Here is a 12,919-nt window from a genome sequence, read left to right as displayed (position 1 = left end):
GTGGTTGTGGGATGTTGGAAACCCATCTGGTTCCTTCATGTCCCATGGGACATTACCTAGTGTGGCCTACATGTGACTTCAACTCGGAGGAAGTGAGGACTGCAGATGCTGGAGATCAGAGTCAAGACTATGGTGCTGGAAAAGCACAGCTGGTCAGGGCTGATGAAGGGCTTATGCCTGAAATGTCGATTCTCCTCCTCTTCCGATGCTGCCTGACCTGCTGTGCTTTTCCAGCACCACACTCTTGCCCCTATATGTGACTTCGGATCCACAGCAATATGGTTGACTCTTAACTGTCCTCTGGACAATTAGGGCTAGGCAATAAATATTGGTCCAGTCAGTGATGCTCTCATCCCATGAATGAAATTAAAAAATTCACCCCAACACCCCCACCCACTCTCAGTGCAATATCACCTCATTGATTAGCCTGGGTGGGGCAGTAAGAACATCATTGGGCAATATTATTCCCCATGCTCCTCTTCAGAGAAATAATGGAGAAGGGTTGATTGCCAGTACTATCCCACTGCAGGGGGAGAATGTATGAGGAATGCAAAGGACTAGTTAAAACAAGCAATGACCCTACTCAAAGAAAAACACACTGAGCACCTCACACACCAATACATGCTGAATATATTAGAATAACACATTCTAGAGGACAGAAGGAGGCCATTCCTTGGTGGGACAATCCAATTCATTCAATTCCCAATAACCCTCCAATTTTTCCCCATTCTTGAAGGATTCTTAAGGGGCTTCACAGGATAAATATTCAGAGGATGTTCCCCTCTAGGGACAATATTGGACCGGAGGGCATAGACTCAGAATTAGGGAGCACCAATTTAAGAAAGAGATGGAACTCTTTGCTACAGGAAGCTGTGGAAGCAGAGTCCTTGTGTATATTTGTGTAAGGCTGAGATATACAGCCTTGATCAGTTGGGGAATCAAGAGTTATGGTGAAAGGGCAGAAAAGTGAATGTGAGGAATGTCAGATTAGCCATGATCATATTGAATGATGGAGCAGGCTTGAGGGGCCGAAGGGCCTACTCATGTTTCCATTTCTTATGGTCTTATCCCCAAAATACTAAAAAGTTGTTCTGACATATAGTAAGTCCTAACAATGCAGATCTAAAATGCCATTTGCCATTATATTTGGTCTGTTTGAAAATGATCTTTTTGTGTAAGCCGTTCTTTCCACACAGAACCACATCTGGCCAACCACAGCACAGAACACATCAGTTCCCTTCCTGCCCGTGCCCCCATCCCAAAGGGAAAACTAAAATTCTCTGGAAAGGCAGGATTAATAGGATTGGAGTAGTTTGCTGTTAGTTTTTGACCAGCAAGGATATAACGGGTTGAATCTATGAGGGCAGGCAAAGTGTGAAGATTCCTGGGTTCAAAACTTGTTCAATTTGAGGAACAAATCATGAAAATGGAGTGGGCTGGGATGACAATTTAGTCAAAATTGCATCATTTCAAGATATCAAAAACAATTTGTTCTAACTCGTGGAGACCATCCAAATCCCTTAAATTTGCTCAGCCATTCAAAATAACACAAATCTATTAATCCCAGAATGAAAATTAACAATTATTTAGCTCTCTGTTCAGTCCAAAGGACCTTCAGGTTGCTTATCTGACACCAACATCTCAGGTACTCTCCATGCACCCACCATCCATGGACAATGGCACTTGTCAGTCCAACATGTGCCAGCTTCTAAAGCCCCCCACGGTATATCTCTGATCAATGCTGCCCCTTGGGCCGCCCCAGTAACTCTCAGTGTAACACGGCAGCAAGGACACTGTGTGCTCAGGGACACAACCACAGTTCAGGGACTGTAACAGGCTGTATCTCCATCCAGGATCATCGCTCACTGTCAGAGTGCCCACTCACACAGCGCTGACCTGGATGTTCCCAGCATCCCTGCCCAGCTTGCCTTTATCTACCTTGTTCTTAGCTGGAGACTCCAGGCTAAGATTCCTGCTGTATTCCTGTGCACCCAGACACAAAGCCAGGGAGCCTGTGCGGGTTGTCAGCTGTCCTCAGTCAGGACAAGGGAGATCTCCCTCGGTCAGGGGACCCTGGCCCAATCAGACATGGGCAGCCTCTGATACCAGCGCAGGGTCTTGGGCACGCTCAGTCAGTGACTCGGGGACAGATCCTAGATTAGAGTTGTGATGGAAAATCACTGGATGCTGCCTGAACTGCTGTGCTTTTCCAGCACCACTCTAATCTAGACTCTGGTTTCCAGCATCTGCAGTCCTTGTTTTTACCTAGTGACTTGGGGACATCAGAGTCAGCATCCTTTCCTCACCAGGGCTGAGGGGCTGAATGGCAGGCAGTTGCGGGTCCAGCTTTGACACTTCCTGCCCCATTGGGGGCTGTTACCCTCGCGGAATGGGGAGGTGGTACTGTCGGTGCAGGTGGGGAGTGGTCCGGGGTGAGGGAGTGGGAAGCACAGAGGCCGGGGGAGTGGAGGGTGGAGTTAGGGGAAGGTGGAGGTTAGTGGGTTCAGCAATAAAGACACAGACCCTTCCCCTGTTTTCACACAAACACTGCTGAGGTCAATGAAAATTACGAACAAACTGCGCTTCATAAACCAATTGATGCCAGCTGAACAAAAAGCTGTTTCAGAGTTGCAGTGCGTTTGTGAGCTGTGATTGATTAATCAGGATTATCATCAATATCTCCCGGGTCCCTTTGTTTAAACTTTGTTTAAACCAGATCTGTGTTTATTCTTCCATAACTCTCGGAGATACAGCTCCTTTCTTTACCTGTGACCCACACCCTCTCACCAGCTAAAGTCCCTTTTCGTTGGGAAGGGAGTGTAAGAGATGGATCCAATTAATTCCAAGCGGACACCTCTATCAGACATTAGATGCGTGACAGAAAGGGCAACTCCAGATCATTTCAATTGATCCAAGTTTAAATCTTTGGCAAATTGAATAATCTCGGGACTCCAGGTCAATGCGTGACTCTGGACTTGGCCAAAGGTGGGTGATGAAACCCTAAACAGGCTGAACACTGCCTCATTACTGACTCTGACTCTGACTTCCTCAGGAGATAGACGCAAGCTGCCACTGACAGGGTACCCTTTATTGTCCAGTACTTCCCAGGAGCCAAAAAACTACTCCTTGTTCTTCGTGACCTGCAACACATTATCAATGAGGATGAGCACCTCACCAAGACCTTCCCCACAACTCCACTGCTCACCTTTAAACAACCACCAAACCTCAAACAGATCATTGTTCGTAGCAAACTGCCCAGCCTTCAGGACAACACCGTCCAACCCTGTCATGGCAGACACAGCAAGACGTGTCGGAGTGTCGGCACGGATACCACCATTACACATGGGGACATCTCCCACCATGTACTTTGCAGGTACATGTGACTCAGCCAACATTGTCTATCTCATACACCACAGGCAAGGATGCCTGAGACATAGTACATTGGTGAGACCAAGCAAAGGCTACAGCAACGGATGAATGGACACCACACAACAATCTCCAGACAGGGGTGTTCCCTCCCAGTCGGAGAACACTTCAGCAGTCTGGGACATTTGACCTCAGATCTCTGGGTGACCATCCTCCAAGGCGAACTTCAGGACAGGCAATAACACAAAGTGGCTGAGCAGAGGCTGATAGCCTCAACCCGGACCTTGATTCATGTCACATGACAGGCACTACACACATACACAGACACACAGAGAGACAAACACATACACACACACACATACCTAGATACACACACTCTTACAGACCCATACACTCACCCAGACCCTCTCTCATACACAAGCTCTCTTTAGAAACTGCATGAATCCATGTAAGATTCTGTAAATCCATTTTTAAAATTAGAATCAGTCTGAGCACTGGGGCACAGGCAGCCTCACACAGGGCACCTCACATCTTTAATACTCTATCTGGGCCGACATGGCATCTATTGCTCAAGTTCACCTGAGAAAGTAACCTTTTAAAAAACGTTTTGTGATTTGCATATGAAAGAACAGAAACCAACATGGTCATTCTAAAAGGTAAAAACAATGACTGCAGATGCTGGAAACCAGATTCTGGATTAGTGGTGCTGGAAGAGCACAGCAATTCAGGCAGCATCCGAGCCTCGGATGCTACATGGTCATTCTAAAAGCTGAGAGACTTAACAAACAATCCAGGTCTTTTTCAATATATAACTTCAGTTACATCACACTGTAAACTTTTGCTATAAATTCAGTGTCGTACAATCTTAATCTCCACAACCACCTGATGAAGGAGCAGCGCTCCGAAAGCTAGTGCTTCCAAATAAACCTGTTGGACTATAACCTGGTGTTGTGTGATTTTTAACTTTGTCCACCCCAGTCCAACACCGGCATCACCACATCATGACTGCCAATATCAGGTGCGTGTCAGACCCCAAAGTGTGAGAGTCTGCTCTGTACAGTAACTGTGTGTGAGACCCCGCACATTATACAGAAAGTAGCCAGCACTAACTGTGGACACATCTGCAGTCCCTTACCTTTTAGAAATAAAAAAACAATCAAACTCTATGAGACTAATTGCAAATAAATGATGTGTTCACCGAGTAATTGAAGGTAATGAAGTTGGTAGCAAACTGACAAAGTCAAGGAGCTGGAATCCCGGAGAGTCCATTGTCAAAGGCAGGGCCAGCGCTGGGTTCTGGTTAATCCAGACACGCGGTTAATGGGGAAAAGCTCAGCTGTTTTTTTTTACAGGGAAGGTAATGATTTTTTTCAAAACCGAGAGAACGTGCCACCGGGAGCCCTGAAAGTCATCAAAATGCTCAGTCATAGAGGCGCCCAACTCACTCATTAATCCCAAACCAAGCATTTGAATTAGTCCGTAATTCATGGGTCACCGCTCCTGCTCGGTACAGAGCCCCAGCCAATATTCCCAGAACAATCCTCCACGTTAAAGAACCTAAAATAATACCCAGAACTGCGTGTGCTGAAGATATGAAACAAAAACAGAAATTCTGGAGAAGGGTCACCGGACTCGAAGCATGAACTCTGGTTCTGACTCTGCACAGATGCTGGCAGACCTGCTGAGTTTCTCCAGCAATTTATGTTTTCGTTAGAGGACCAGCCGGTTGTTATGAACTGGGAAAGCTTTGGAGACAGATTCAATAGTAACACTCCTCAGAGAATCACTTCAACACCTAAAGAAAGATCATGAGCAGGGCTAAACAGGAGTGGATGTGTCCAGCCCAGTAGATTTGGAGACTTTTAAATTGAATACGAATTAGTTTTGAAAAGGAAAGAGCTTGTGGGAGGGGAGAAAACGTGAACAATGCAAATTGTCTTTTTCTAAAAGGTAATGAGAGAAAACCACCAATGGACCAACAAAACACAAGCAACAAGAGTAGGCTATTCAGCCCTTCGATTATGTTCCAATATTCAACACGATAATGGCTGATCAAACACCAAATGCATTTTATCAGTCCCATTCCCATATCGCTGTTCCCACTGGAAATCAGCAATCGATCAACCTTTAAATATTGAGCTTCCACATCCTCCGGGGCAGAGAATTCTAAAAACCTTTGAGTAAAATAAAATTCCTAATCTCAGTCCAATATGACAGACTGCTTATTTATAAATTTAAAAATCACACAGCTACAAGCTTTCCGAACACTGCTCCTTCGTCAGGTAGTTGTGAAGCAGGATCATATGGTCTTATAGCCTGGTGTTGTGTGAGTTTTAAATTGGTCCACCCCAGTGAAACACCGCATCTCCTCATCAAACTTATAAATGTTGGAGTTTGGTTCCAGACTCCTGGACAAGGAAAACCCTAGGGCATCCTGGGACTCCAGTGCAGTACCAGAGGAGAACTGAGCTGAAAATGTGTTGCTGGAAAAGCGCAGCAGGTCAGGCAGCATCCAGGGAACAGGAGAATCGACGTTTTGGGCATAAGCCCTTCTTCAGGAAGGAGAGAACTGCCCTGTCAAATAAAGTCATAGAGTCATAGAGATGTCCAGCATGGAAACAGAACCTTCAGTCCAACTCGTCCATGCCAACCAGATATCCCAACCCAATCTAGTCCCATTTGCCAGTACTTGGCCCATATCCCTCTATACCCTTCATAAACATATACCCATCCAGATGCCTTTTAGATGTTGTAATTGTACCAGCCTCCACCACGTCCTCTGGCAGCTCATTCCATACATGCACACCCATCTGTCTGAAAAAGTTGCCCCTTAGGTCCCTTTGATATCTTTCCCCTCTCACTCTAAACCTGTGCAATAAATGCTGACCTACCCAGTGATCCCCATATTCTGTGAATGAATTAATAAATTTTCATTGGAGAAAAGGAGAAAGAGAGGGGACCTAATTGAGGTATACAAGATAATGAGAGGCATAGATAGAGTCGATAGCCAGAGACTATTTCCCAGGGTAGAAATGGCTAACACGAGGGGTCAAAGTTTTAATCTGGTTGGAGGAAAGTATAGAGGGGCTGTCAGAGGCGGGATCTTTACACAGAGAGTTGTGAGAGCATGGAATGCATTACCAGCAGCAGTTGTGGAAGCAAGGTCATTGGAGACATTTAAAAGACTGCTGGAAATGCATATGGTCACAGAAAGTTGAGGGTGCATACATGAGGATCAATGGTCGGCACACATCGTGGGCTGAAGGGCCTGTTCTGTGCTGTACTGTTCTATGTTCTAAAGGCTGGGTCATTAAATATATTCAAGGCTGAGATTGACAGATTTTTAAACAGTAAGGAGATCAAGGGCCATGGGGGGAAAGCCGGAAAGTGGAGTTGAGGATTATCAGATCAGACATGATCTCATTGAATGGAAGGGCAGAGTCAAGGGGCTGAATGTCTTACTGCTCTCTTTGCAAATTACCTGTCGATATAGAAGAGGGGAAAAGACACCTTCAGAGACACTGAAAGGGGAAAACTCTCAAACACTGAATGAAAGACTGCTCAGGTGTGCAAACAACTTCATCTTATCAGCAAAGAACTGAAAGAAAATAACTCATCTTTGGTTATCCAGGCTGGTGCTGGAACTATCTGTATCTTTTATGTTCCGTCCCAACTTGGAATATTTGAGTAATGTATTGTCTGTTTGTATCCAACTGGGAATTTTAAAAAGGGATAGAGTTTAAGTTTGCAATTCATATTTCTTTTCTGCAATTGTAGGAGAATGTAGGACCAGAAAGTATAATCTCAGAATAAGGGATCACACATTTAATACATGAGTGATGACGAATCTCTTCTCTCCAAGAATTGAGAATCTCTGGCAGTCTTTATGGCAGAGGATGGTTGAGATTGAATCATTAAGAATATTCAAGGCTGAGACAGACCGATTTTTAAACAATAAGGAAATCAAGGGCTTTGGGGGCAAAGGCGAGAAAGTGGAGTTGAGGATTATCAGCTCAGTCATGATTTCATTGAATGGTGGAGCAGATTTGATGGGCTGAATGGCCTACTTCTGTTCCTGCATCTTAAGGTCATGCAGTTAAAAATATTTTGGTTATCATAAATAATTATTCTCCTTAGCAATCAAGAATGTATCCATCTCTGTCTTAAATACAATGATTTGGGTTTCAAAGTCCTCTGTGACAATTAGTCCCATGGATTCACCCCCCACCCCACCCCACACCGGTTGAAGAACTACCCTCTCATCACAGCCTTTTATTTTGAGGCTGTGGCCACGGGCCCTAGTCTCTCAAAGTAGTGGAAAATCTTCTACACATCCACTCTACCCAGGGCTCTCAGTATTCTTCAAGTTTCAATCAGATCCTTTTAAACTCGGTTGAGTACAGATCCGCAATCCTCAACTGCTCCTCATTTGCACAGTCAGTAAGAAAGTATTGCAGATTTATCTGTATAAGAGATGTATAAGAGATGTTACTTATACTCTTCTGGCATAGGTGGGTCTTGAACTTAGGCCTTTGTGTGAATTTCAATCAGATCCCAATACCTCTCCCCACAACCCTCCTATACCCCACTGGGTACAGACTCAGAGTCCTCAACTTCTCCTCATATGACAAGCCCTTCATCCCTAGGATCATTCCTGTAAACCTCCTCTGGCTTCCCTCCAATGTCAACACATCCTTTCTTAGTTACGGAGATTAAAATTGCTCAGAATATTCAAATTGCAGTCTGATCAGAGCCTTATGCAGCCTCAGCAGTACGTCACTGCTCTTGTATTCTAGCCCTCTTGAAGTGAATGCTAACACTGCATTTACCTTCCTAACTGACAGTTGGACCTGCATGCTAACTTTAACAGAATCCTGAACTGGAATTCCCGAGTCCCTTTGTGCTCCAGATTTCCGAAGACTTTCCCCATTTAGAAAGTCGTCTATGCCTCCTTTTTTCGTGCCAAAGTGCCATAACCTTACATTTTCTCACATTGTGTTCCATCTACCACCACTTTACCCACTCTCCCAACCTGTCCAAGTCCTTCTGCAGCCTTCCCTTTTTCTCAAGACGAGCTGTCCCTCCAGCTATCTTTGTGTCATCTGCACTCTTAGCAACAATGCCTTCACTTTTCTTCATCCACATTGTTAGGCCAATTCGTTGGCTCTGAAGTTGCAGCAGCATGTGGTATATCTCACAGATCTGACATGGACCCATCACAAAGAACAATGTAGACCCAACACAGGGCCCTGTCTTGCCATTGATATTACACCCTTGCTACTTATCCCTGCTCGCTTTGAACTAGTTCTCAGTCTAACAACAGGTAACAAAAACTCGTCTCTTTATGGTTGGCCCAATTTACACTCAGCAAGATCCTGTGATGTTACACCTGGCAGCTTCGCAATATTTTTATTGAGGGGCAGATGTTAACCAAGACAATCCCTCAACTCTTCTTGGGAACAGCTTATTTAATATCTCATTTAAAAGTCAAACCTCTGACAGCAGAGATTTGGTGTTCCTGGAGTAGAGTTTGATCGTGAAACATCTCTTCTCAGGAACTTCACTCTGAGTCCAGAGCAATGGGATGATTTAGCTGCTTTGGGTGGTTTGGCTGTATTAGAGTGGTTTAGCTTACAAATGAGGTGGTTTGGCTGCATTGGGGTAGTTTAGCTGCATTAGAGTGGTTTAGCTGCAGTGGTGTGGTTTAGCTGCATTAGGGTGGTTTAATTGCAATGGGGTGGTTTAGCTTATTTAGGGTGATTTATCTGCAATGGGGTAGTTTAGCTGCAGTGGTGTGGTTTAGCTACATTAGGGTGGATTAGCTGCATCGGAGTGGTTTAGCTGCAATGGAATGGTTTGCAGTGGTGTGGTTTAGCTGCAGTTGGGTGATTTAGCTGCAGTGGGGCAGCTTAGCTGCATTACAGTGGTTTAGCTGCAGTGGTGTGGTTTAGCTGCAATAGGGTGGTTTAGCTGCAATGGGGTGGTTTAGCTGCATTAGGGTGGTTTAGCTGCAATGGGGTGGTTTAGCTGCAATGGGGTAGTTTAGCTGCAATGGGGTGGTTTAGCTGCAATGGGGTGGTTTAGCTGCAATGGGGTAGTTTAGCTGCAGTGGGGTGGTTTAGCTGCAGTGGGGTGGTTTAGCTGCAGTGGGGTGGTTTAGCCACAGTGGGGTGGTTTAGCTGCAGTGGGCTGGTTTAGCTGCAGTGGGGTGGTTTAGCTGCAATGGGGTAGTTTAGCCGCAGTGGGGTAGTTTAGCTGCAATGGGGTGGTTTAGCCGCAGTGGGGTGGTTTAGCCGCAGTGGGGTAGTTTAGCTGCAATGGGGTGGTTTAGCCGCAGTGGGGTGGTTTAGCTGCAGTGGGGTGGTTTAGCTGTAGAGGGGTGGTTTAGCTGCAATGGGGTGGTTTAGCTGTAGAGGGGTGGTTTAGCTGCAATGGGGTGGTTTAGCTGCAGCGGGGTGGTTTAGCTGTAGAGGGGTGGTTTAGCCGCAGTGTGGTGGTTTAGCTGCAATGGGGTGGTTTAGCTGCAGTGGGGTAGTTTAGCCGCAGTGGGGTAGTTTAGCTGCAGTGGGGTGGTTTAGCTGCAGTGGGGTGGTTTAGCTGCAATGGGGTGGTTTAGCTGCACTGGGGTGGTTTAGCTGCAGTGGGGTGGTTTAGCTGTAGAGGGGTGGTTTAGCTGCAGTGGGGTGGTTTAGCTGCGTTAGGGTGGTTTAGCTGCAGTGGGGTGGTTTAGCTGCAGTGGGGTGGTTTAGCTGCAGTGGGGTGGTTTAGCTGCAGTGGGGTGGTTTCGCTGCAGTGGGGTGGTTTAGCTGCAGTGGGGTGGTTTCGCTAGTAGCCGTTGCACAGCTCCTCCAGAGCAGTCGGACATCACAGAGCCCGAGATCTTGTCAAGATGATTCCCAGAGCCCAGTGCACCACTTTTCAGCAAATATCCCCGTCAGCGTGATTTGGAGATGCCAGTGTTGGACTGGGGTGTACAAAGTTAAAAATCACACAACGCCAGGTTATGGTCCAACAGGTTTATTTGGAAGCACTAACTGTCGGAGCGCTGCTCCGGAACCACCTGATGAAGGAGCGGCGCTCCGAAAGCTAGTGCTTCCAATTAAACCTTTCAGCGTGTGCACCACAAGCAGCGAATCCCTGAGTGTGCCTTGTCCAGGCTGAGCAGGGTCTTAGCTAGGTTTTCTTGCAAGCCCTCGGGGTTATGGAGTTCGTTCCCATCGGAACTCAGATAGTGAAAAAAACAACCTGAACCAGTTCCGGTAAGTAGACCCCTCCTGTCACTCTGTGCCTAACATACCCTGGGATTGAGTGATTTTCAACTTTGTGCCTAACATGAAATTCTAACAAATCATTCCTGTCTAATACTCAGAACGGTACTGTTTATATGTTGCCCTAAATTTACATATAACACAAACACACTTTGTTGTAATTAATCTGTTCCTGGATTTCTCCACTGTACAGACCCGTCTCCTTTTTAAATCTGTGTCAAACGACAATTTACAAAAACAAGAAGTTGCACAATGAGAACAGAGCTCGGAGTGTGTAACATCTTCAAGGTGACGATATATATACCCTTTTCGGATGACAAGACTTTGGTCGTTTCCTCAACAACTCTTTACAATCCCCCCTCCCCCACTCCCTCACCTCCCGCCCAAAACCCCTACCCCCTCCGAACCTGTTCTACTGGGGACCTCGAGTCAAAATCTCAGAAATCCGCAGAAGGCCAGGCTCGGCCGATCCGGAAGTGGCCTGGAACCTTGTCTCATTTAACATGACCCTTCAGTCCCGGTCTGGGTAAACTGACGGGCACCGTGTTAAAGCTGGATTGGAGGGATCTGACTGAGTCCTTCCCTAAAGGTGGCGAGATTCAATTACCGCACCTGGAGAGGAAACTTGCGTTAGAATTAATCTTCGACAGTTTCTTCGCTGCAGGAAAGCATTGGATTCTATTTCTCAAATTGGTGCTGATTTCTTTCAAAGAAAACATTAAGATCAACCTCAAAAACAGAAGTTGCTGGAAAAGCTCAGCAGGTCTGGCAGCATCTGTGCAGAGAAACCAGTTAACATTTCGGGTCCTGTCCTGCGGAGCTTTCCCAGTAATATCTGGGGGGGTTTCTGATTTACAACATCGATCTTTATTAAGGTCAGATTCGATTAGATTACATTACAGTGTGGAAACAGGCCCTTCGGCCCAACAAGTCCACACCGACCCGCCGAAGCGCAACCCACCCATTCCCCTACATTTACATTTAGCATGGCTAATCCATCTTTGAGACTGTGGGAGGAAACCGGAGCACCCGGAGCACACGGGGAGATTGTGCAGACAGTCGCCTGAGTGGGGAACTGAACCCGGGTCTCTGGCGCTGTGAGGCAGCAGTGCTAACCACTGTGCCACCGTGCCGCCCACAAACATGCATCAGAATCGAAACTAAACTGACACAGGTTCTTGCGGTACTGTGGTAATGTCCATACCTCTGATCCAAGAGGCGCGGGATTCAAGTCCCACACTGTAATAACATCTCTGAACAGATTGGTTAATAATTATATATAAACAAAAATAATTTGAGAGACGGAAAGGTACCTGCTAAATCAGATTATTAGTCACATTTGGAATGTATTTGATCGCTAATGAAGGAGAGCGATTTGTTTTTATATCCAAGCAGTTTCTTATATTTTTGTGTGAAATTGTAAAGACACTAAGCTTGGAACATCCTAAAAAAAGCATGATTTGGAGGTGCCGGTGTTGAACTGGGGTGTACAAATTTAAAAGTCACACACCAGGTTATTGTCTAACAGGTTCATTTGGAACCACTAGATAAACCTGTTGGACTATAGCCTGGTGTCGTGTGATTATTAACTAAAAAAGATATTTTCCGATAATGCTGGAGAATCTGCAACGGATTCTGCAACAGAAGCTAAAATCATAATTAAATCTACAAACTTCCCTCACCTGTCAATGTCCGATAGATACCGCAGCAGGACTGGGTGAACAAAATTAACAGCAGTGCACAACTCAACATGATATAGTGACAATGACAGAATCCGAATTCGCCGTCAGCTTTAAAATCAATGCTTTCGTTTTGAAAGTTAACCAGTTTTGACATTCGTTATTCTTTGTTATAGAACGTTTACGTTTGGAATATTCTATGTGACTTACTTTATACACCGTGAAATGTACTTTCTCTGAAACGCAGCCGTTTTAGAGGCCAGTTTATTTTCTGTGAATTGGCACCGAATGTAGTGACTCTGCTGCTTCCAACTCAGTCTGGAGGTCGTGACTTCAAATTTCACTCGGGAGTCTTTAGAGCATAAAATGCAGGCTGGCGCACCACCCTCACAATAATCTGTTTAAAAACAATCCATCTGGGTGTTACCACAGTTCCGTTGATGGGATCCTGCTCTGCACAAATCGGTTGCTGGGTTTTCCGCATTGGACCTGATTGGAGAGAAGATGTTTGACATGAACGGAATTTGTGAGAAATCAGAACGAGTTTGACTGTTTTTCGATCGGATAATTGAGCTATTATAAAGCCGGTGTACCTGTACATAACAC

General features: G+C 45.6%; 1 long non-coding RNA gene across 1 annotated transcript in view; it reads right to left on the bottom strand.

The window, feature by feature from the left end:
* LOC122557445 overlaps positions 1-12,919 on the bottom strand; it is a 50,315-nt gene that overhangs the window by 2,183 nt on the left and 35,213 nt on the right. The window contains exon 2 of the long non-coding RNA XR_006313832.1: positions 12,524-12,802. This is a non-coding gene — a long non-coding RNA (uncharacterized LOC122557445). The remainder of the gene's footprint in view (positions 1-12,523; positions 12,803-12,919) is intronic.

Source organism: Chiloscyllium plagiosum, chromosome 15, assembly GCF_004010195.1.
Source record: "Chiloscyllium plagiosum isolate BGI_BamShark_2017 chromosome 15, ASM401019v2, whole genome shotgun sequence".
In the NCBI taxonomy this organism is placed as follows: domain Eukaryota; kingdom Metazoa; phylum Chordata; class Chondrichthyes; order Orectolobiformes; family Hemiscylliidae; genus Chiloscyllium; species Chiloscyllium plagiosum.
Note: the sequence above shows the minus strand (reverse complement) of the source record. Positions and strands in the feature narration are given on the sequence as shown.